Raw genomic sequence first — 23,754 nt, forward strand, 5'->3', positions numbered from 1 at the left:
TAATCGCCCAGAGAAAAATGGAAAATACAGGTGATAACAGATCATGCATACTCAATGGAAAAGTTGATGTCACCGGTCCAAAACTTTTCACTTCTATGTCCTCTTTTGGTGTGATGCCAAAGAGAGGGTCAAAAACAGAGAGAGCGTGACAAGAGAAAGGACCATAGAAAGGCAACAGAAGAGTGAGAGAACAAAGGAAATGCAAATAAGCTATGGATCAAGTACTGCTATGTACACTATATGAATAACCCAGAAGGGATGCAGAGTCTATGTGTGTGTGTGCCAACACTCAGCTCCCACCATATTATTATTATTTATAATTCATAGCCAAAACTGTGAAAAGAGAGGACAAGCAAATGACAGGTGCATTCAACTCTTCCCTGCCCTTTCAGGAATTCAAAAACGGCCCCCCGACAAGTTTAGGGAATGAGGAAGTTCTTTTCTTTTTACAAAGCAAGAAAACGCCAGAGAGTCGGCGTAAAAAGGAAAAGAAAAAATGCCCCTCAAGGTCATGGCAGACACAGAGATGAAAAAAAAGGAGCGCGGTTGTTAAATCTAAACTCTGCAAGAGTCTCACACACCTCCAGATCGCTGTGCACCAACTCCTTCAAAAGGGACAGTCAAGAGAGGCAAGCAGGTATGGCTGGCAGGCAGACTTATTAAATACACACCAAGTGAGTCAGGCATTGAAAAAGAGTGTTCAAACCCACTTTCCCTGGGGAGTGCCAAAAAAAGACAGGTCTTTTGTGAGGTAGGGCAGCCACGCAACAATGACACCTGAAGCAAACAGATTAGATGTAAGGGTGCATAAAAGAGGTAAAAAATAAAAGGAACTTGATGTGGGGGGAGATATATTTTCGGATGGAAAATGACATCAGCCTTTTAGTAATTGTCGTTTCTTCCCCCTGACATGGTTCTTTAAGCAGAGAATAGAGAGAAGGTGAGGGGAGAGGTCACTAGCTTTCATGCCAATTTGGCTTTATTAGCAGGGGAAAGGAGAGAGAGGCAATAGAAAGAGGGACAGAGAGAGAAAAGAGGAGGGGGCAGGGGGAGAGGGAGTTCTCAGAATTAAAAGGAAGCTATTGATGTCTCTTGCTCCAAGGCCCTCTTTTACCCGACTTCTAATTTAGCATTTCACACACAGCACACAGAGAAAATAAATTAGAAGGGCAGGGAGAGCAGAAAGCTGGAAAGCAAGAGAATGCACTGTACACACAGAGAGAAGAAGGTAAAAAGTGAAAGTGAAGGGAGCTTTAAAAGAAAAGAAGAAATTAAGCTGCAGATAAAGCTTAATGTACAACATGCAAAAAAATATGAGAGGGGAAGATGAAGCAAAGAGAAAAGAGGGGAATTATCTTTTATCAAGGCGTGCTTATCAGTGAAAGGATTGGGGAGCAACCCAATTAAATCAGCTTTTTCACTAAAGAGAATTCATCAACCAGAGGGCTCTTTTAACTAGTGTCTCAGCACGAGCTAATCCACACTCACAAATGATCACATACACACACACACACACACACACACACACACACACACACACACACACACACACACACACACACACACACACACACACACGCACGCACGCACGCACGCACAAATGCTTTCGCAAAAGATGCAGGAATGCGAAGACACCCACGCTTTAATTTTTGCTAATGTTGTTTTACTATGAGTAAGCTGAAGGGAGCAGGGCATCCAAGGCCTTGCTTTGGTTTTAGCTGACTGGCATATCAGTCTCTCTCACACACACACACACACACACACACACACACACACATATATATGCACGTATGATTTATGAGTGCTCGCTCCTCGTGCTGCAGATTCATTTCCGTAAATTTTATTCTGTCTACAAAGTCCTTTCATCTCAACAACAGGACATCTAAACACAAACACCCACCTGCGCCAACATACCCGTGTAGTCGCATGCCTCGCAGGCACATGCTCGCACATGCTCACACACACACACACACAGTACATACATATTCACACACACAGATTTATGACCATTGCAAATCCCTCGCCTGAGCAGATAGCAGTGACCGCAGACATAGCGAGACAGAGAAGGGTAATTTCATCCACTGTAGGATGAGTGAATGCTGATAAGGCCTGGTGCTCCTCTCCTCTCCTTTTGTCTTCTATCCTCGCCTACTTTCCTCCTTTCTTCCCTCTTCTCCTCTCTTTGCTTCCACCTCTTTAATCCCCCCCACCCCCTTTCTCTTGTGTAAATGCTGGAGAAAATGCTATCCATCCATCTAACACCATTCACTGGGACTGTGTGTCGTTCAGTTTTTAATGTAGGCCTATAAAATTTCACAATGTAACAGGTGAGATAACCAGTAGCAGGTGACTCATTCCTCAAAAAAAAAAAAAAAAAAAGCAGTATGCACGTGAAGGATGAAGATATGGGATCCCGGGAAGGACAGTGCAGTGATGGGGAGAACGAGAAACAGGGGGAGAAAGAAGGAGCTTATAAGTGCAACAGTGTCAACTGATCCACTAGCTGTGGATTGAATAAATGTATTATAGTGGGAGAGGATTACATATCAGTGCTGCAGAACCCCCCCACACCAAATGGAAAATGTTTTGTGACAGACCGTGTGATATCAGTTTGTACAAAATGAAAAACCAACAGCTTAGAGTGATAAGATCAAGCTGAGTTATTATTATTTCTTTTTATATATTTTTTTTTTCTGTGCATGTTCTTAAGCAAAATGCAGACTTTATTCCACAATGAGAGATAAAGGTATAGCTCACAACCTCCCGTCGCAGCTTTTACCTCCTCTCCCCTTCTTTAAACCCCTTCTTCGTTATGTTTCAATCCTCCATATCCACTCCTTTTTCTCTTCTCCTTTTCATCTCAATTCCTGCCTTTGACCCGGGCTAGGTGGGACCTGTCGGGAGAAAACGCTCTCTGAACGCCAACTGTCAAGTTCACTCGCCCCTCTCTACTTCCTCTCTCTCTCTCTCTCTCTCTCTCTCTCTCACAGTCCTGTTCTTGCGCAGCTCACCTCTGAGAGGCAGCAGAAGGTTTCAATACTTCACCTTCATGTCGGCTTGCTTTTAATAAGCAGGAAAGCGGTCTGACTAGCCGCTGGGAGAAGCCTCTGCTAGTGTAATTTGGTGTAATCATTCCACTTTGTGCACTTTTTTTTTTGTTGTTCTCAAGAACAGTTCAATATGTTATTCAAAAATGACATATACATTTTTTTGCTCAGTTACTCATAGTGGTGTCTAGCAATGTGGATAGTTTTGCTTTCATGTGACCAGATTTTGAGATACTTCCTGCCACCAGAATACAATAGAGATGAACGGATTTCCATTTGTGGTGCTGACAGCGTTGAACAATGCAACAAAACAACAGCGACATCACGTTCCAACAGCGTCCATGTAACTCTAGATAATCCACAGACCAATCCATAATCCACTGTAAACAGCAGAGGTGGGAAATATGGCCTTAAAACAATATCACTGTCTCTATGTATTTTTTTGATAAAAATATTTATGTTGATATATAATAAATAGTGAGACAATATAATTGTACATAAAGTCCATGAGATTTATTCACTCAATCCCCACATCATGTCTGAGGTGGATTCACAGGATATTTTGGAGGAACAGACAAAGGCAGAGCTGTAACTGTGCTATTCTTTAAACTCTGATCCAATGCTTTAATACAAACAGACCTGCTGTGCTGATCATAGTAAGCATAGTCCAGCTGATCAATATCAAACATTAAACTAACTTCAACTCAACACAGACTGTGGATCCAGTTATTAATAATCAAACAAACTGGCAGCGGTGTCTACTCCCCCTTTGTTTGGGCATTTTCCTCTCACATGCCCACATGACTGTGACTGACTGTCCCTTTTAAACATTGTTGTTACTGATTTTGGGTCCAATGAGCTTCCATCGAAGGGGGCATGCTGGCTTAAAAACAACACCTGACAGCTCTGATTAGTTTCAAAGATAAGCACAACCCAGAACATTTTATCACTCTTATCCAACAGTGACACTGAGTTCTAATAGATGTCTCACCTTTACCTTCCCTAAATATAACAATGCACAACAGTTTATAATAAGCCAGAGAGGTCTGTGCACATATATTCCTACAATGTGTGCATAAGCAAACATACAAACTCACATCACAAGACCAATGAATAACCACATTCAAGAGAAGACGGGCGCATTAGGTTTATTTTATTTCAGGTCAGATGAGGGGTAGAGGAGAATGTGTGTCTTCCGAGCGAGGGAACATAACAGCTGGAGTGTGTTTGTGTGTGAATGTGTTTGCTTGCGTGTGTGTGTGTGTGTGTGTGTGTGTGTGTGTGCGATCCCCATTTCTTTCATGCATGCTCCCTTAGTGAAAGCCTTCACAGACTGACCTATTTTCTATTTATTTCACGTTCATCTGACTTGTTGCCTTGGACACTGTAACAATCATCACACTTGTATGTTCTTAGTCGTGAGGCGGAAGAGGCGATTTCGATTCATTGCACATTTTCCAAGTGTATATTCTGTAATATGTGTGCGCAGGATGACCAGGGATCATGAATCTTTAATAAAACCTGTTCTCAGGTGGACGGGGGCTAGCTGGCTCAGGATCAAGCTCCTGCCATGAAGGCCAGCCATGTTTCCCCATAAGCCTTCACTGCAACAATGATCCGCCCACCTCAGATCTGATTGGATGCCTGGGAGATATTTTAGGGCTTAAAACGGGAAAGGGTGCACGTGGCCACATCAAAACCTCCTGCTCCCCATGTGGTGTGACATTTCGTATCGCCCCAACTTGTACCCACCACAGACACACATAAATGCAAATGCATGCATGCACGTGAAAGTATACAAATTCCATTTACCACACTAATGCTTCCCCCCAGCTGTGACATTAATAGCTATGTTAACGCCCCATAAATGTGACTGTTCGCAGACACGCAGATATACACACACTCACAAACATACACATATACTAATCTCCCCTCCAAGCCCCCCTGAAGTTAATTAAAATCTCTCACAGCTGTGGTCCACCCCCAGGATTAGTTGGACACACTATAACACACACACATGCATGCATACACAAACATGTATAGAGTCATATGCAGATTATAACACACTTGCACCGGGGACAGGTTGGTTAAATAGGAGATTGTGATTGCAGGTATACATGCAAAAGTCAGTGAGCCAATCACTTAAGACCATAAAGTCAGAGCATCGGAGGAAGCTGTGTGTCAGAAGAAAAAAAAAAAGAAAAAAAAACCCCACTTATAGTATTGCTCAGATTTTACACTCCACTGTACTGCCACAGTTCCAATTATAAGTGGAAAGGCAGCGGAGGAGTTCCCAGATTTTGTCCCAGAATTTTGTGCGACTAATACAATGAATTAGTCCCGCTAATGTGTCTGAACCATAGTGGAACACTTTTATTTACTTGTCACATTTTTTGTATTTGGTTCATTTAGTTTTCAAAGACTTAGTGTACTTGCTTTATAAAATGTCACAGTGACTCACTGTTACAGTAGCTGTTGGACACAGTTTTGGTAACCTGACACCCTATAAAATTAGAGATTTTGGAGGCAGTCAAGGAGAAGTCAAAATAAACCCTGAGGTGTAACTGCAAGTCATCACTGTACTTTAATGAAATGGGTTTTTTTTTCCAGTTACGAATACATGAAGATTGTGCTGAGCATGAGTCATCAGTTATAGGTCAGGATAATCTTCACATTTAAAGCAAGAGTATGTAACTTTCAAGAGAAGCAATAACACAATTGTCCTCTTTCAAATGAGAAGCTGAATGCATTAGCGATGAAACACACCCTAGTATAGCTAATATTAGCAAATTTTCATTCTCGCTAACTTTACTGAGTCAGTTTCTGACTTCATGACTCTTTTCCACTTGTTCTACTGTTATGGTACATTTTAGCATTTACCATTATCGTATACATTGTGACCATAGTAACCGATGTTCAGTAAGTTACATAATCTACATTTTGCTTGATAGAGAACCAAACCAATCACTTCACTTTCTTGCACACTTGAGTTCAGGTATAGGCTAACACTGTTCAGCTGCCCAACTTGACTTAAATAAAGGGCTGAACACCACAGAGTTTTAATAAGCATCTTCACGCTTGCCTGGTGTGAACTCAGCCTTCAAAAGCACAGTGGATAGCTTCAGAACATGGGCGGAGGCAAATGCCCTGTCAATGGCCTAAACTTCAAAGTCAGACACAGAAAAAGATATTTATCAAAAAATGAATAAGATGAACTTTTCATCCTTGAAAAGAAGCTGGGTAATGAATAGCTAGAAGATATAATATACCAAATAGACCAGCCAGATATTGCTATCTGCTGCAGTTAAATGTTGGTAAACAAACCGCATATGAGTCAATTCAAATGAAGCCTTGGGCATTGAAAGCTGAGCCATATACATTGTGCTGTCGCAGGGTTTTCTATGGCAGAGAGCCGCCTTTCCACTCATCTCATTCACAGACAGTCTTCCAGCACATTGAGGCAACGAGTAACCACAACAAAAATACACTCAAAACACCACGGCAGATTTATTATGTGTTTCAGCCTGTGTGTGTGTGTGTGTGTGTGTGTGTGTGTGTGTGTGTGTGTGTGTGTGTGTGTGTGTGTGTGTGTGTGTTTCCACATGAACACATTCAGTGTTAAGTGGCAATAAACCATTGAACTAGTTGAAAGGCAGTTTGCCGAGGCTTCCATGCTATAGCTGAAAAGAGTAGTAAAGGAAATGCCCTGCCAACCACTTCCCCCATTCATCAATCCACTGCGCCCTGTCCTTACCCAGACTAAAAGAGGACGGATTGGACAGAAAAGACAGACATGCTGTGATTCATACAGTTCTAATGAATTCTCAGCCCACGGTGAGCTCTCTAAATTGAATGATATTGAGGATTAGGAATGCGCGGCCATAATGACAAGGGATAAGAATATCTGACTTCAGGACTGCAGGTAAGAACAAGAGCTAAATCTGTGCCACGGCATAATGAGTGGCTTTAGTCCATGCATCTTTTTAAAAAAGGTTTTTGACTGTGGGCCTTGAAGTCAAAGTGGGGTGTGATTTGCTGCTCTACTAAGTCCACTGTCAGAGCACATTATGCTGATGATGATTATTCATCGAACAGATGGGGGGAATTATAAATATTCATCTGTAATTTTACATAGTGAGGACCTTGTGTGTGTTGTCATGCATTTCTGAACTACAAATGTTACCAAGGCTTGTAATTCCTGTGGACGTGCTTAATATAAGCAAATACAGACTAAATATTCTGATGTATTATGCAAATATATAATAGACTATTTGACTTTACACATGGAGGGGTTAAGGCTAGATGACGATGGAAAGAAGACAAGGAAAAAAAGAAAACGGTTTACACAACGCAGGGATTTCACAGAAAGACCCTTCACACATTTTTTTTTTTTTTTTTTTTTTTTTTTTTAAAGGCACAATGCTGAAGGTCCGGGTGCAAATGGCCTAACTGGTTCAAGGACAATCAGAAAAATGGAGAGAATGTGATAAAAAGAAAGGGGGGGATGTTGAATAAATGAAAGGCCGGGAACTGATGAATAGGATGTGACAGGGCCGATTTGTAAACGCAGAGTCAGGGATAAATGGAAAAATTAGCCGAGCTATTCACAGGATCTGACTCAGAAAAAAATACTGCAGTCATAGCATGCACACATGCGTATATATACACACTCGCACGCAGCCTTTCTACTTTACAACTTCTTTACACATCCTCCTTCATTCCAACAACAGCTAAAGCATGACGCTGCAAACAAAAAAAAAAAGACAGGGACACCTAAAATAACAAGCCTTTTACTGCAAAAACAACTATTCAGATAATAGTACTAAACCGTAGAGACCTAAAATCATTAATTTGCCTATTGACGATAGTCACAAAGGGCACAACTGCAACACCATCAGGCAAATTCACTAAGTGCCTTCCTTTATGGTGATTTACCAGCCTAAAATAATGATTACGAGTCAATTACATTGATTTCAAGTCAGTAATTCATGTGAGTAATCTACATCATTGATCACGAGTCAATGGAGTCGGCATGAGCTATTGCCTTCAAAAGGCTGGTTACTAGATTGAGTGGGATAATGTAATATGAATCAATATACTATTTCAGTGCTGCAGATAATTTAAAGGTGAAAATGAAAGAAAAGTGCATGTATCACATTAACATAGCCCAAAACACATAAGACCCCCAACCACTAAATCAATCAGCTGTGTTTCAGTGGAACTTTGGCAAGTTAAAAGCATGTGCCTTTGCCTCATCTTTAAAGTCTAGGAGTCCTGCAGAAGAATTAGGCTTCTGTTCAGATAAAAGCTAGAAGAAGGCCAGATCAATACTTATATTCCTCTGTTTCTCTTGGAAAAATGCAGACTGTCAGTGTCTCCTATAGCTCATTGTTACCCGTGGGCACAGGCAAATGTGCAGAGAGAAGACAATCAATGAACGGTAGGATTTTCATATTAATGCATATCAGGGTAATATGTGGCATTCGATCACAATATCGAGTGGGAGGAAAAGTGCAAGTGTAGGGCTGGTTTCTGTTCCTGTGTGTGCAAGTGCACATCCATGCCTATCTTCCTAAAAATAAAAAAAATCTATTGTCAAAAAGTGGACACAGAAAGCCATTAAAATATCAGCCCTTGCAGATTGAGAGGAAACCCGTATTCCCCAGCAGCAACAGTTTATCGTATAGATTGAGTTGCTCTGTATTTTTGTATCCTTAACTGAGAAAGGGTAATAGATTACACCTGCATTTGTTTCCTCTCATAGCTCAAGGCAGTACCCCAACAAAGCAAGATTAAACCAAAACAGCATTTGTGGCAAAAACATCCGATGACATCCTGCTTGGGGTATGTTTCTTGAACGTTTGCATTGAAACATATGGTTTAAACCAGGTAAAAAGACTCCATTTGTAATAAACAGTCAGATGATTGATCCGCCAGATGTGGAAATCACAGAGTGGGAGGGATGGATATGGAGAAATGGTGGTTTGAAAAGATGCGAGCAGAATGGAGAATAGTGTGTGTGTGTGTGTGTGTTTTTTTTAATGTTAATTCCCTTTCAGGTGAATAGAAAGCCACACAGACTACCAAATCTCATTATGCTGGGCTGTCATAGACTCTTTCTGTCTCCTCTCTTCCAGATGGGTTGGTTTCATCCTCCTCTTTCCTCTCTCCATCTCTGTTTCTGTATCTCTTTCGCCTCAACCCCCCCCCCACCCTCCACCCCCCCCAACCCCTCCATATCCAATTTCTGGCTTTAAATAACTTGTTTCTGCATGGATGGACTGAAATCATAGGGCGACACATCGCAGATTTGTCTTCCGGAATTAATTTCCATGACAGAACATAGAATGCTTTAATGAGTTTTTATTGCATATTGATCACGCATTGATACCACCGGCGAAGCATTTGGTATACATTATGCAGCAACTGGTCCTTTATGACAGCTGCTGTCTATGTGGAGGTTTGCTATAGCTACTAGAGCATGCTATCTGGAGCCTAGATATTCATTTGGCTAAATTGAATTGCGCAGCACAAGATATGCTCTGGCATGTTAGCCTATAATGGGTACAGGCAACTGAAACTCAGTATTCAGGATAAAGCTACAAGCTGAGGTTTCAAGTTCCAGTGGCGCTTGGGGAATTACAATTAGCTTTAGCTGCCAGGTTTTTTTTTTCATCTTTCTTTTCATTTGCTATGTGGTACAGTTTCGAGTGCGGGTTTATCATGCACTACTTTTGTGACCTTGCTCTTTATTTGAACAGCTCGAAAAGTTTTTGATAGGCAAAAAGTAATAATTCTGAGGCATGAGAATAACAGATTTACTGAAAAGCTAAAAGTGACCTAAAACCACATTTATATGAATGAATACCCATCTTTTTATGCCAGAAAAACTGCCAAAAATTCACATCTTGCTGTTTAACTAGTATTATCAAACAAATTCTAAATACATAATTACAAATTTTAATTAATATGTGTGGTTGTTGGCCATGTAATAACAGAACAGAGGTCATAGTTTAAAAGCTTAGTTTCTCCACTGTTCCGCAACATCAGTGAAAAACATGTGCAACTTGTGCTAAATATGAGACATCTGGGTTCATGGTAGCATGAAAAAGCAGGATGAACAGGATGGACAGATGTAAAGAAAAAAAGAAGAGGAAGAAAAAAAAAGCCCTTCAGTATGACCACCGGCTCCACACTCAGGACTTGCAACACTTTTCACCCCCAGGCAGTGAGGACCCTCCAAGAGGAGAGGGATTAGTTAGAGAAGGGATTAAAGGCACATCCCTCACTTCAGAGGCTAATCAAACATGTACCCTCTCATCTCTCTCATCCCTCCATCCCCTCTCCTCCTCTATTTATTCAATCAGGACAAGCTGTTAACTGACATCGACTGACATTGGTTGAAAGTGCCTCGATTGGTTTGCGCCCACTTGCATACTAACTAGCGTGGTACCACCTAGTTCCTGATTAGAATGACGCTAACTGCCCTAGCAATAAACATAAACAAACAGGGACGCTGCAGTGGTGTGGCGAAAGTGCACAAGCAAGGACACTGAAGTATTAGAGGAGAATGCTCTACAATGCAATTAACAGCATATGGATCTGCTTATCTGTGAGTCTGTTAATCTGTGTGCTAAAACTGTACAGCATTTTACAAAGACCATATTCTCTGCGAACCAGCCGTAAAGTTTAAACACATGGGAGTTGACAGAATGCAAATAAGCAGGTTCAAAAGGATGTGAACATAATATATTACAGAAAGCATCCGCAGCTCAAAGCTCATTTTAATTTTCTGTTGTTTGTGGAGTGGCTTTCCCTTGCTAAGCAGGAGCTGTCTTACTGTACATTAGTTATGTATGTTTAAAGACCAATTCATTAGTTCACAATTAGCAATAAACAGTGGTGGAAATGAGATGGAACACACCCCAATGGAGAGAACAATTTGAAGGGGAACTATGTTTGGTTGGAAGGCTTTATTGTCCTAAATAAGAAAAGACAAGATTGTCTACACTCCCTGAGATACAGGTACTCTTTTCAAGGCACAAGATCCTAACACAGTTACAACTACAACTTGCATGTCGAAGGTGCTATTTATTACTTTCAACATTCCACAGAGTTAAAGCTGCATTGATGAATTTTATGCCACTTTGGAGCGGACGAAACATCAAAACACATTGACAAAGACAACCACTAACATATCTTCAGCTTGTAAGTTGTTATTGCTAACCTGTTAGCAAAATTTCCCTACTTCCATATCTAGAAAACACAGAGCAACATTAGCAATACCTTGGAGTCATGTTGCTGGTCACCTGATGAATCTAAGTCCAATATTCATTGTCCATTGTTCAAATCTTTAGCTTGGTGGATTCTGTGCTATGTTCACTAGCTTATTGCTAATTTTGTTGGCCATTTAGTACTGAGTACGTAGCTTTTTTGGTAGAAATTTCTGCCTATGCAGATTATGATATGGTGGGCAGACATCCCAGTTTGTCCAGAATTGTCCTGGTTTCAAGCTGGGTGTCCCCAATTCCAACAAATATCTGTAAAACACTAAAAAAAAAAGTCAACTTTCAAACATTCACTACCAAATTGTCCCAGTATTCACCACACTTCAAATAATAATTTGAAGTTACGTTCTTACATATACGTTTATCATGTGCTGTTCCACTCATTATTACATAACCCTTTAGGTCTGTACGCTGTCAATCAATCAATGCGTTATTGTCAAGGCTGTGGCTAGCCTGTGACGCTTGCAGCTCTTTCTGAGAGAACCTGTCAGTATGCTAATGGTTAGCTGTTATGCCAAAGAGAAAGAGCTCCAGGAGGCTTACTCCTTCCTTTGTAAAGTACTCAGCAACGAAGATGCTGTGTTCTGCACACACTGCATGAGTACATTTTTAGTTGCTCACGGTGGAAATGCTGATATAAACGATTATATTAAGACGGCCAAACATAAGAAGTGGTTACAAGCAGGAAGTAGCTCTGTTAAGACCTACCTAACTATACTTAAGGGTCCCAGTTTGGGGGTTTGAAAATATGGTCATCCTAGATTATGAAAGGTATTCAGACTCAACCATACAGTAAATATACAGGTCGTGAAGCTAAAACATTAAGCTAAAAGAGGCTAATAAGCTTTGTAAGGCTGCAAAGTTCCATGCCAATTCTCTGTGATTTACTGTAGGCATTGCAAATGACCCTGTCCCCATTAGACAGAACCATTTGACTCAATACTATCAAAAATACTCATTAATGCAGGTTTAAGGCTTGGATTTCCCCTGCCAATGAGCCATCTCTTAAAAACAAAATTTCAAAAGCACAGCATTGTAGTCTAAAGATCAGAATGGCTGCTTTGCTCATTGAACCTACACTATATTCATTTATGTAATGGGGCCCTAAATGGTCCATACATCCTGGTGATAAGTCCGCCCTCATCACTGAGCTATTACACACTCATCTTACACGCAGCACAGGAGACTGTATACTAGTATCTGGGTTCAAGCATGTGTGTCATGAGACTGAGAGCACACAAATTACAGTGAGAATCACTGACATTTAACTCCTGTCTGATGAACAAAGGTAATTGGATCATATGAAAAAATCCCCTGATAGTCTGGCCTTAAAGAGGGGCTGAAATACTGTTTGATTGCGGAGCCTAATGGTTTTGAAGGGGGAGATGGTGATATGTTCTGCATGGTAAATATCCATCTCTCCATAACCGTATTCTCATCTCATTCACATGCGACTGGTCAATGCAGTTCCATAGGGCAATGAAGATGGAGAGTGCAGCTGCAGAGGCGCACAGAAGGTAGGCCAATCCATCAGTGGGAGCTGCTTGAGAGTTTTCATGTGTGACTGTTGAGGAATATTCTGCATTATCTTCAGTGTAGGGAACCCTAATGGATAGGCCATACACCATAGAGAGCTAAAAGACTATTGAGCACTAGAGATCTAAAATAAAAGCCATACTGACATGGCAGCTTCTGTCTTTTTTTTTTTTAACAGGAAATGACTCATATTAACAAAGATGTTATTCAGCTTTAAGCTTAAAAATTACCAAGCATCTCAATCCACTGGTTAGCCACTGATGTTTTCTCTTTATCCCAAAACAGGTGTGGCAAAATGTGGCTCATATTCTGGCCAGCACAGTAAATAAGGGACAATTGTGCTAATCAAATGTGAAACAGACATAAATAGAAGTAGCCTCTTATAAATATCATTAGGGTGCAGTGTGACAGAATTGTTTTCTTTTTCTCTGTATTTCTGCCCCTACCAGGAAACTCGTGGCTGTGATCTGCTATTTTGGCACTGTGATGAGGTGGTATTATTAGTGCCATGATATTAAGTCGTCTCATTTTATGGAGGCGGGAGCGAGTGACAGCTCTGAAACAAGCGTTTGACACTAAAACCGTCACTAATGCTAATTCCTCCGGCGCTCGTACAAACATTAATCTTTAATAATGACACAAAGGCATACTGTCGGGGGGGGGGGGGGGGGTGAATACCTGTCCCCCCTAAACCCTGACAGCCACAGTCACCAGGAGCATTGGCTGGACTGTTAACCATCAAGGGCTGACACCAGATTCTTCTGCATCAAAAAACTTTGAAAAACGTACTTCTAAAAAGACTGTTTCCATGCATTTTTTTCTAGCAGGTGAGAGCTACACATTGCTTAAAAATATGAAAATTGGAGAAGGAAGGAAGGGTTTGGATTTGATTTACTATATAATCAGCACATGAATATTCCAGCCACTAGCATGTCTTAAACCAAAATGAGCATTATATCAGATACCTACTACCATTATTACAAGTCCTACATGATGTAAAATCCTCAAAACCCATAATACAATGGCAGGTTCACGAAAGAGTTGAAAATGGCTATCTACTTAAAGTGAGTAAACTTTCATAATTTGGTTGCAAAATCACTGCTGATGGACCGACTTGATATGAACCACATGACCACTTAGATTCAGTGTTTATTTCCTAGTTTCATCTGACATCTCTGTGAGTGAGCCAACTTTTTAAACTGACTAACGTTATCAGCTCAGCTAGTAGCCAAAAGTTTTGTTTTATGGAGGCTGTGGTATCTTAGCTGTCAATGTGTGACATGATCAGAAAAAAGTTGGATTGGTCATAAAACTAGCCTCGGGTGTTATCACTGTTTGTAGCACTATCAGACCGATAAAACATAAAACTTTTTGGCTGTCTAACATGAGACTAGGCTAGTTTGGTGTCGCTTACCAAGAGGAGGCACAAGTAAGCTATCATTGCTAACTGTTTAGCAAGCTGCAGTGCAAGTACTTTAGCTGTATAGAACTCATGCTCTGCTCATATCATGTTCTTGTAACTTGCAACTCATACAGACATTTACACACCTTGTTTTCCTGGCTCATCATGAGAGGATGTTTGCGCCACTGCTTCAGCTTCAACCCCTTTAACAGTACAACATCTTCGCATATCCATTTTTTCCTCACACTGACTGACTGTGTGAGCTAGCATTTGGCATAATAACCCCATCAATTAAAGAATTGACAGAGACCTGTCAAACTATAAGATGCGAGTGTTCCCACATATTTTTCTGTAAACCATCTCTGTCTGGTCTTGTCTCCATTCTGTTCACTGAAGATACAAAATTACAACACTGCCGACTTCTTTAGTGACAAATCGCTCAAAGTGGAGAATTATTCGGGGCTAAAGGAAAAATCTTGGGGGCTGGGGCCAAAGTTGTGTTCAACTTATTTGATAACAGGACAAACAAATATAGAATGCATTATTTTGTTTATCCGTTTTTTGCATGAATTAAAAAAATGGAAATCAACGTGCTTTTCCCATTTTTGTCGTCAAATCAGCAATTGGAATAGAAATTAGACCAACATTTCGCCTGGCCCAGATGGGACGCCGCCCATCGCACTCACTCACTAACTCACCAGTTCACTCAATTCTGTTTGGTCGGCTTAAAGAAAAACTATCTGTTAGTTTTAGACTTAACAGGATAAGAGAGAGGGAACAGACAATGTGACAGATAAGTAAAGGACTGTTTCAGTGTAGTTGTGAATGTGTATATGTGTGTGTGTGTGTGTGTGTGTGTGTGTGTGTGTGTGTGTGTGTGTGTGTGTGTGTGTGTGTGTGTGTGTGCACACCCATCAGGTATTGTGAATATCCATTTAGGATCTTCTTCTCATCATCAAAAGCATTATGCTCAGAAACAAGAAAACATTTAACATAAGCTGACAGAAAACAAAAAATCAGTGATGGAGGTCACGGGTGGCTAGCATCCACGCACTTATAATTAAACACAAAATCAAAAAATGGATTTGCAGTGTGTATTTGTGTCTCCGCTTGTGCCTGTGTGTGAACATTTGGCTAAAGATATTTCTCACAGTGCAATTTACCGGTCCAGCGAGACATTTCCATTTCAACTGAAGGGTTTTGTTATTCAGAGACTCCGGCATATGTGTGTGTGTGCGCGTGCAAATGCACGGCAGCGAGCGAACAAGAGATTTAAAGAGAGAGCTTCAAACTGCAGTGAAATGAGTCAGAAGGGGGGATTAGTGAGGGGTTATAAGCCTGTTGTAGGAGTTAGGGCCTTTTTAGCTGAAGATCAGACAGAAGGCAGCACTACAGCCAAATCAGACGCTGTGTTCTTCCCACACTCTGCTCTCCACTTCTCCTTATCATTGTTGCAGTACAATGACTGCTGCGCATGCTCTTGGTTATAGCGCCAGACTCTCAATGCAGAGAGGAAAAAAATCAGTGCTTTAATTGTTTAATGAAATCCAGCGAAAAGAAAAAGAAAAAAAAAACTAGGAAAGAGTCGGTCAATGATCGTTGTGCACACTTGGACAAACTTATGACAACATCGACGTGAAAGATGTCATTTTGACACACAGAAAAAAACCACAGGAACAAAAAACAGTGGGCTCTGTCTATGTGTTGTATGGACACATGAATGACACTCTGTCACAATCATTAAACCAGTATAGACATGTGTCTGGAACATAACTGACAGGATAAGTGACACTGTTGTCAGTATTTATTCATGTTTAAACCCCTGTGTTGAATATCTATGAGGAAAACATAATGAATCTGTCTTGTTCTCCCCATTAGCTCACACAAGTAAGATCCACTTGGTTGCGTTTCCTACACAAACATGCATATATATACACACGACATGCTTGCTTTTAATGCGTGCATTCCCATATGAAAACATGCATAAATGCATACCACATCTCACACCTCCTGTTTGAGTTGGTAAATGGAATGATGTGAGATGATGAGGGTGACAGATGAAAGCAGTATGCATTACAGCCCTCTATGACCAAACACTGCATATCTTCAGATCTACAGTCAAATGACTTAAGTGCCCACTGTGGAATTGGCCTTTTCCCTCCAATTAGGCTTAGTTATTTTAGACATCTGCCAAAAAGAGCAGCAACCCAGCCCATATTGAACACTGTATAAGAGCTCTGGTTGCCAAGATGATTTATTTGCGGAGTGTGTGGGTTTATGGCGGTTATAAAGAATTAAAGTCAGCTAAAAGAGTCAGGGCCCCGTCACAAAGTAGACACTTAGATTGGTTGAGACACTCTGAATTTGGTTCTATATTCTAATCTAAGGCAGTTTTACTCCCTCTGATGGCAAGATGAAGCTAGTCAGGTGTGAGAGCCATATTTAGCACATTGTTATCTGTCACTTTAATTTAAATGTGGAGACGGTTTCAGGATATTCGCCTTTCTCCTCAGAGATTGATGAGGTTACAATTTGGGAAGGGTTATAATCATGGCTGTGCAAATGACAGGAACATGACGGTGCATTTTCTATTGAAATGCACATGCATATGATGAAACATCCTGCCAGGAAGAAGACAGGGATGGTGATGACAGATCATTCTACTTAAACAACACACACACACACACATACACATACACACACCACCTAAAAAGTGTATAGAGATGAGATTTGGCTGTCAGCCAGTGGAAGATATTACAGCCATAATTCATTACTCACTGGCCCAGGCTGAACCCAGATTGTACTGGCAGGAATGAATAGTAAAAAAAAATAAATAAAAAGAATAAATTGTGAATTTCAGATAGCAAGGGGATTACAGTAAAAAGATAGTGACAATGTATTGGAGAAGAGTAAAATGATACTGTAGGATGATGGAGAAAATACAGTAAAAATCACACAGAAATAATGAGAAATTGATTGGAAAGAAAAGAAAAAAATCGAGTTAAAACTAGTAAAACACCAAACATAATGCAATGATGGAAATGCACACTGAAACCTAAGAGTCGGAAGGACAAGACTCAAGGAAAATCAAAAAGTAATGGTTTAAAAACTTGGAGTTAGAAGGTTAATAAAAGGCGAAACTGAGACTGATAACTATAAAAAAGGATTTGCCAAAAAAAAAAAAAAAAAAATCCATCTTGAAAATCATCCCCTTCCCTTCTTTCCCTGCCTGCTTCCACACTGCCTGTGTCCTCTATTTACAGGGCAAGTGCTGGGTTAGTGCTTTTTAAATGAGCTCAGGAAGAGATTTTCAGAGTTGTTGTTTTTTTTTTTCTTTCTTACTTTATCTAGTTCCTTTCATTAGGCGGGTTAATCCTACTTTTAGCCAACAATGCAGATGGTCTCTTCTTCTCCTTGAAAGACATATACAGTACATGCATACACAATTATTTCTTTTGCTTTCATTAGCTAGACCCTCTGTTTTTTCACACTTCAGCTTTTAATAAAAAGGATCATGCTCCCATAATGTTTTTAGAGTCTAAAGGTTTGCAGTTTTGTTTTTAATGATACCGATGTTGCAGCTAATTCCTACGGATAACAGCTACTAATGCGAAGAGCACATTCCTCTAACTGTAATCCGTACCTACTCTACTGTCTTGTAAGTGGGGCTCATAGACACCACACGAACACCTTCAACCATCAATTATACATTTTTCACACATGGTTGTCCTTTATTGCCAAAATGTTATTGCTAAACTATATGATTCTTGACAGACACGGGTCTTTAAGAGTTAGTAACCATATGCATATAGACTATGTATCATTAAATGTATCCATGTAACTCATTAAATTGACATTTTCTGCTTTTGGGGGGAGCATTACCCTGATGAATTGGATCTTCAGCACCCAAGCATGTCAAGAAGGACCAAGGAAAGTGTGTAATTTACTGACAACAGACAAAAAGGATTCATCATAACAATTTTGATCATAACCATAACTGACATTTATGATTCATTATGGAAAGGGAGCAACGACGTGATCCCGCGAATGAAAGCTACAAATCCGTTAATGCGGGCTCAGTAAAAACTCAGCAAATGAGAGGGTGTCAATCAAAGTTCTGATCAAGCAAAGGGGATGTGTTAGTCAGCCTATCAGAGCTCGGCCTTGATTGGGCTTCATGCTTCAGTCCTGTCGTTAGTTCCCCTACAGGACCCTTAGATGAATATAAGTCAGAGGGAAATGAGACGGGGAGGATGAGTGCCAACAAAGATAAAAACCGTAGAAAGGATGAGTGGGATAAAAAAAAAAAAAAAAAAAAAAAAAAAATCTCTTTCAGCACCACGCCTCCAGAACTGGAGTGCATTTAAGGGCTTCTCATAAATACGTGATGATTGAATCTACAAAGCCAGCACTGAGTCACTAGGCAAAATAAAAAATGTAAAGTTAGGGGACATGTTGGGGAGGAGGGAGAGGTTCGGTGACAGAGCTGGAGGAGGAGAGGGGGAGACAAAGTGACAGACACTGGCACAGTAATCTGGACAATGGCTAGTCAGCCGTTGGACGGTTATGTAATTCAGTGGTTGCAAATCTTTTCTGTCTGACATTCCCCCACAGCCCTATCCGATGAGCTCAAGTGCCCTTTCACTGACCCCACCAGTCATGTTCTAAATATGTTCTTGTAGATTATAATTATTCATTATACTTTTGGCCAAATATTTCAGCTGCTTATTCATTCCTTTTGACCAACTATTTCAACTGTTTTTCCCTTTACTTTTAGTTGACTATTTCAGCTATTTATTAATTACTTAGCAAACTATTTCTGCTATCCGTTACTTTTAACTACAGCAGTTAGCTGTTTCAACAATGTATTCATAACTTTGCTAAGTATTTAAACTGTTACTTTTAACAGGGCTGCAAACTTTTGACTTCTGCCTGCAGTAGTCCAAGGGGGAATATAATATTCATAAGTATGTTTTAATTAGTGTATAATCACATGAAAATAAGAATTACATTATAATGAGCTCCGTATTCCATGGAAGAGTGGGTCCTCTTCCATGGAGCCTGCCATGTTTCTACAGTAGCCCAGAATGGACAAACCAAACACTGGCTCTAGAGAGGGCCTTTTGCATTTTTTGCAAGTTTCGCGGCCACGTAGGTTCTCCTACATGCTTGGAGGGGGTGAGTGAGGGGAGTTCAGTTCAGTTGGTTGCAATCTGCAACCTCACTGGTAGATAACTTAATCTTACACACTGGTCCTATTTATTTATTCATTAATGGTTACTTTTATCTGTTTATCTATTACTTTTAACTACCTATTTCAACCATTTAACCATAGCTAACTATTTCAACATCTCTGCTCACTTACTGAGTACTTTGCACACACTCTCAACTGCAACATGTGATGTTAATATCTACTGACTCAGGTTGATGGGCAACTGTGTGTGTCTATTGGGTGTGTTCACAGTTCACACATAAAAGTGAAGAGGTTTGCAAGCAGTGAGAGACAGACTGAAAGATAAATAGTATGTGTGTGTTTGCAGGTTCACAAGAGTTAAAAAAAAAAAAAAAGATTTTCAAAGAAGCCAGCTCATAACCATAGTAGCAGCTCTGTTAAAATGAAAAGACAAAACATGAAAAAGATAATATACCAGGTAAGACAAAAATAAAAGGAAAACAAACCTCTGATCTTTTTTAAGTGAAATGTACAGCATAGAATAAGATCCAGAAGGGGACTGACACGAATAAAAGCTTGATATGAATGGACAGCTATACACAGAGGTATGTGTGTGAAGACAAGAGTACAATGAGAGTCTTTAGATGTTGATAAAAGAGCAAAAACAAAGGCAGCACACATCCCCGCATTCGCTCACACCTTATCGGCCGGCTGGCTGAGTCATGACGAAATGGCTGGGTTGAATGTGTGTATGTGTGTGTGTGTTCTGTCTTCTGTGATGGGACCTGCGGTATTAATGAAAACTGTGGCTCCTCACCTTTTCCTATACTAACAGGACCTGAGCCAGCACACACAAGCATCAAAACACAGCCGTAGAAGAAGGGAGGGAAAAAGAAATGAGAGAAGAGATGCAGCAGACTGACCCCCTCTAATCCCCGAAAAACTAACATACTCTGCACCCAGATAATAATAAATCTTCCTCCATGCTGGGAGAGGAAGATCACCGAGGGGGAGAGAGAGAAAAGGCACAATGAAAAGAACAAAAAAAGATTAAGCTTTCACGGAAGATGCAAAATAAATTTGCACACCCCCGCCTAAAGTGTGGCAGAGGGAAGAATGGGAACCAAAGAGACAACGGCACAGCTAGGAAAGAACAGGGAGGCGAGAATAGACACTTGTGAGAAATATGGGCATCTGACAGACAAATCTAGACGAGGCGAACACTGGAAAATAGCTGACATATTTCTGATTGTTTGTGGGTGTTACAAGACATCTCAGTCTGTTCCCATATCGGCTCCATGGGGTGTTAACGGGAGGACGTGAGGGAAAGGTGAGATGGAGGAGTTACATCAGAGTGAGTCCAGTAGGCTTCGCTTGGCTTCCTCAAAGCGTGCTTCACTGATGGATCTTCTAACACCTTATTGCTCTGCAGCATGGCAAAGCCCTCTCCCTGATCTTATTCCCCCCTTGCTAATCTATCTATCTCACACAGACAAGACAGACCCGGTGGATGTATCGCCTTCCAATCATCCTATCATGGCTAACCGCAGTCAGGAACGAGGGGGGAAGAATAGAAAAAAGTGTGAGAGGGAGAAATAGGTATCGATTTGATCAAATATACTGCTGTGAGCAGGTTTGGCTTCGCTCAGCAGCTTAACACCCTGAAATAGAATGCGAGGAGGACAGAGTCGGTGTGGGTGGGGTGTTTATAAGACAATAACAGCAATGAAGTGGGGAAGCAGCGTTTGTGGCTGGTTGCAAGCAGAGCAAAGATGTTTCAGAAAAGACAGATGTTATATAAAAGGAAAAGTTTTTAGAACTGTGTGTGTATATGCAGTGTTGGAATGTAACTACGTCCATTTACTCAAGTTTTGAGGTGTTTGCATTTTACATGAGCATTTCCATTTTCTACTACTTAATATTTCTGCTTCACTTCAACTCTTTAAAGACACAGAGATCATTTTACAGGCCTTCATCTCGTCACGCCTGGATTATTTGCAACAGCCTTTTTACATGCCTAAGCCAAATAGCTATTGATTGACTCCAGACTATACAGAACTCAGCTGCCAGACTTTTAAGCAGAACCAAGAGACGTGATCACATCACTTCTGTTTTAGCCTGTCTACACTGGCTTTGAAGATCTTACTGGTGACTTTTAAGGCTCCTCATGTCCTCTCTCCCTGCTATATTTCTGACCTCTTTGAACCATATGGGCCAATGCGTACTTTGAGATCCTCAGGCAGAGGTCTTTTATCTGTTCCAGAGGGCCGGCTGAAAATTAGAGGGGACAGAGCGTTTGCAGTCAGGGCCCTGAGGCTGTTGAACAACCCTGCCTGCGGAAATCAGGCTGGCTGAGTCACTCTACTTTTAAATCTCTTCTTAGAACATACTTTTATTGGAGAGACTTTCCTGATTTTACTTGAGTTTGTATTTTCTTTGAACTTATTTCTGTTTTTATTTATTTTATATCTTCTTCTCTTTTATTTTACACTGAATTTGTTTTATCTATTTTTTTTTTTAAATCTAACAATTTGATGATGTGTCTGTTTTGTTTTGCTGCCCTGGTGAAGCACTTTGTAACATGGGTTTTGAAAATAAAGATTAGTATTATTATTTGTCAACTATAGTTACTATATTGGTACCAGGCAGATTTAGATTTTACATTAGAAAACATAACCAAAAACCTGATGCATTGTTATATATTAAAATGGTTAACAGTATATAAAGTGGGTCTCCACAATCTATAACATTAAAATGCTGCTTATGCAGTAATGCATTAGTAAAAAGAATACATAATAATAACACTGACAGGGGCCATTTGGCTGCACAATCAGCCCTTTTAAGTAAATTTTGCCATTAACAGATCGATACATTATTCTCTTTCAAGATATTTTGAGAATATAGATTTCACTTAAGATTTGCAATACATGAGCATGTTTACATTGTTGTATTGTGTAGTCTACCCTCTTTCTAGGTCTTCATGGTAAAGAGAATATTATGTGGCATGTCTGTACATCCTCAAAGAGGGATCCTGCCTCTGTTTCTGTTACTGAGATTTCTTATTTATGAGTACAGCGTTATTATTACTGATAGGAAAGATGGCAAAGACTATGAAAATAAAAAATAAAATGATAACCTAGAATTATCCTTTAAGTAAAGGCTCTGTATGTGTGTGTGTGTGTGTGCATGTGTGTGTGTTAGAGCTATCTCCCTCTGGCAATTTGACAGCCATATGACTGGTTGTAATTGCCTGTTCCACTCAACCCAGTGAGGGGTTAATAATGCCAACAGCCTCTTATTCCTGCCGTCACCTTCTGCTGTCCAGCTCTGACAGTGGCCCTCTCTTCGGACAGCCTTCAGCACCTCCAGTGCACACACTCACACCCACACATATACGCGCGCGCACACACATTGTTGCATTTAATCCAGTAACTGTATGAAGCAGTGTAGATAGGCCTATGGGATATAGGCTAGAAAGAAGCAGACAGTCCTATCACTGCACTGCCAGACCCTCGCATACACGCTCACATAGGCAAATCCACTGTGAGCAACACACACACACACACACACACACACATGCACACTTACACAATGGTTCATGTGGTCAAACCTGCACTCTCATTTGTTCGATAGGTATTTACAGCCATTTAACCTTGCCTTAAGGGAAAACGAAGACCACATATCAAGTGCAGAGCCAGTGCAGTGTAGTCAGCCTATGGCAGATTCTATAGTGTATGTGTCCACAGCACCCATACATTAGCATTGCATATTTGTACTTTTCACCCAGTTTCCCATGTCTTTAAAACATGCAAATATCCCATAGGTTTAGTAGTTTGAAGTGCTTTACAGATTAATTTTCCAGTAACATATTCTCCATAGCATAAATGGAGCCTGTCCTCTCAAGAAAAACGACACAATAAGTCATAATGTCAGTCGCCAAAAACAACCTATAGCTAGTTACGTTCGAGTGACAGACGCCATCTTGCACGTATACTCATTATGACCCAGAGAAGTGATGCAGTTCAGATGACATCCATATTAAGGGTGTGGATATACCGGTATTGACGATAACGGTGATATATTTTTTTTTTTTTAAATGAAATGTTGATATCATGTTAATAATACACATATGACAATATCATCGTAAATAATCCAGCGCCTCTTAAAACCCCTTAATGTTCCGACGACCCGTGGACGGGCCGTCAGACTTTTAAGTGACCTTACACAACTATGCTATGTACACAACTTCTGTCTTTAAGTGGGTACGCATGCGACACATCTTTGGAAAGCTAAGATTCTTGTCATTCA

The 23,754-nt window shown here is 40.5% G+C and overlaps 1 protein-coding gene across 5 annotated transcripts in view; it reads right to left on the reverse strand.

Annotated features, from left to right (window-relative positions):
• Positions 1-23,754, reverse strand: part of adgrb2 (adhesion G protein-coupled receptor B2) — a 203,173-nt gene that overhangs the window by 178,932 nt on the left and 487 nt on the right. The gene's annotated exons all lie outside the window — the stretch shown is intronic.

The sequence above is a fragment of the Thunnus albacares genome, chromosome 19 (assembly GCF_914725855.1).
Source record: "Thunnus albacares chromosome 19, fThuAlb1.1, whole genome shotgun sequence".
In the NCBI taxonomy this organism is placed as follows: Eukaryota; Metazoa; Chordata; class Actinopteri; order Scombriformes; family Scombridae; genus Thunnus; species Thunnus albacares.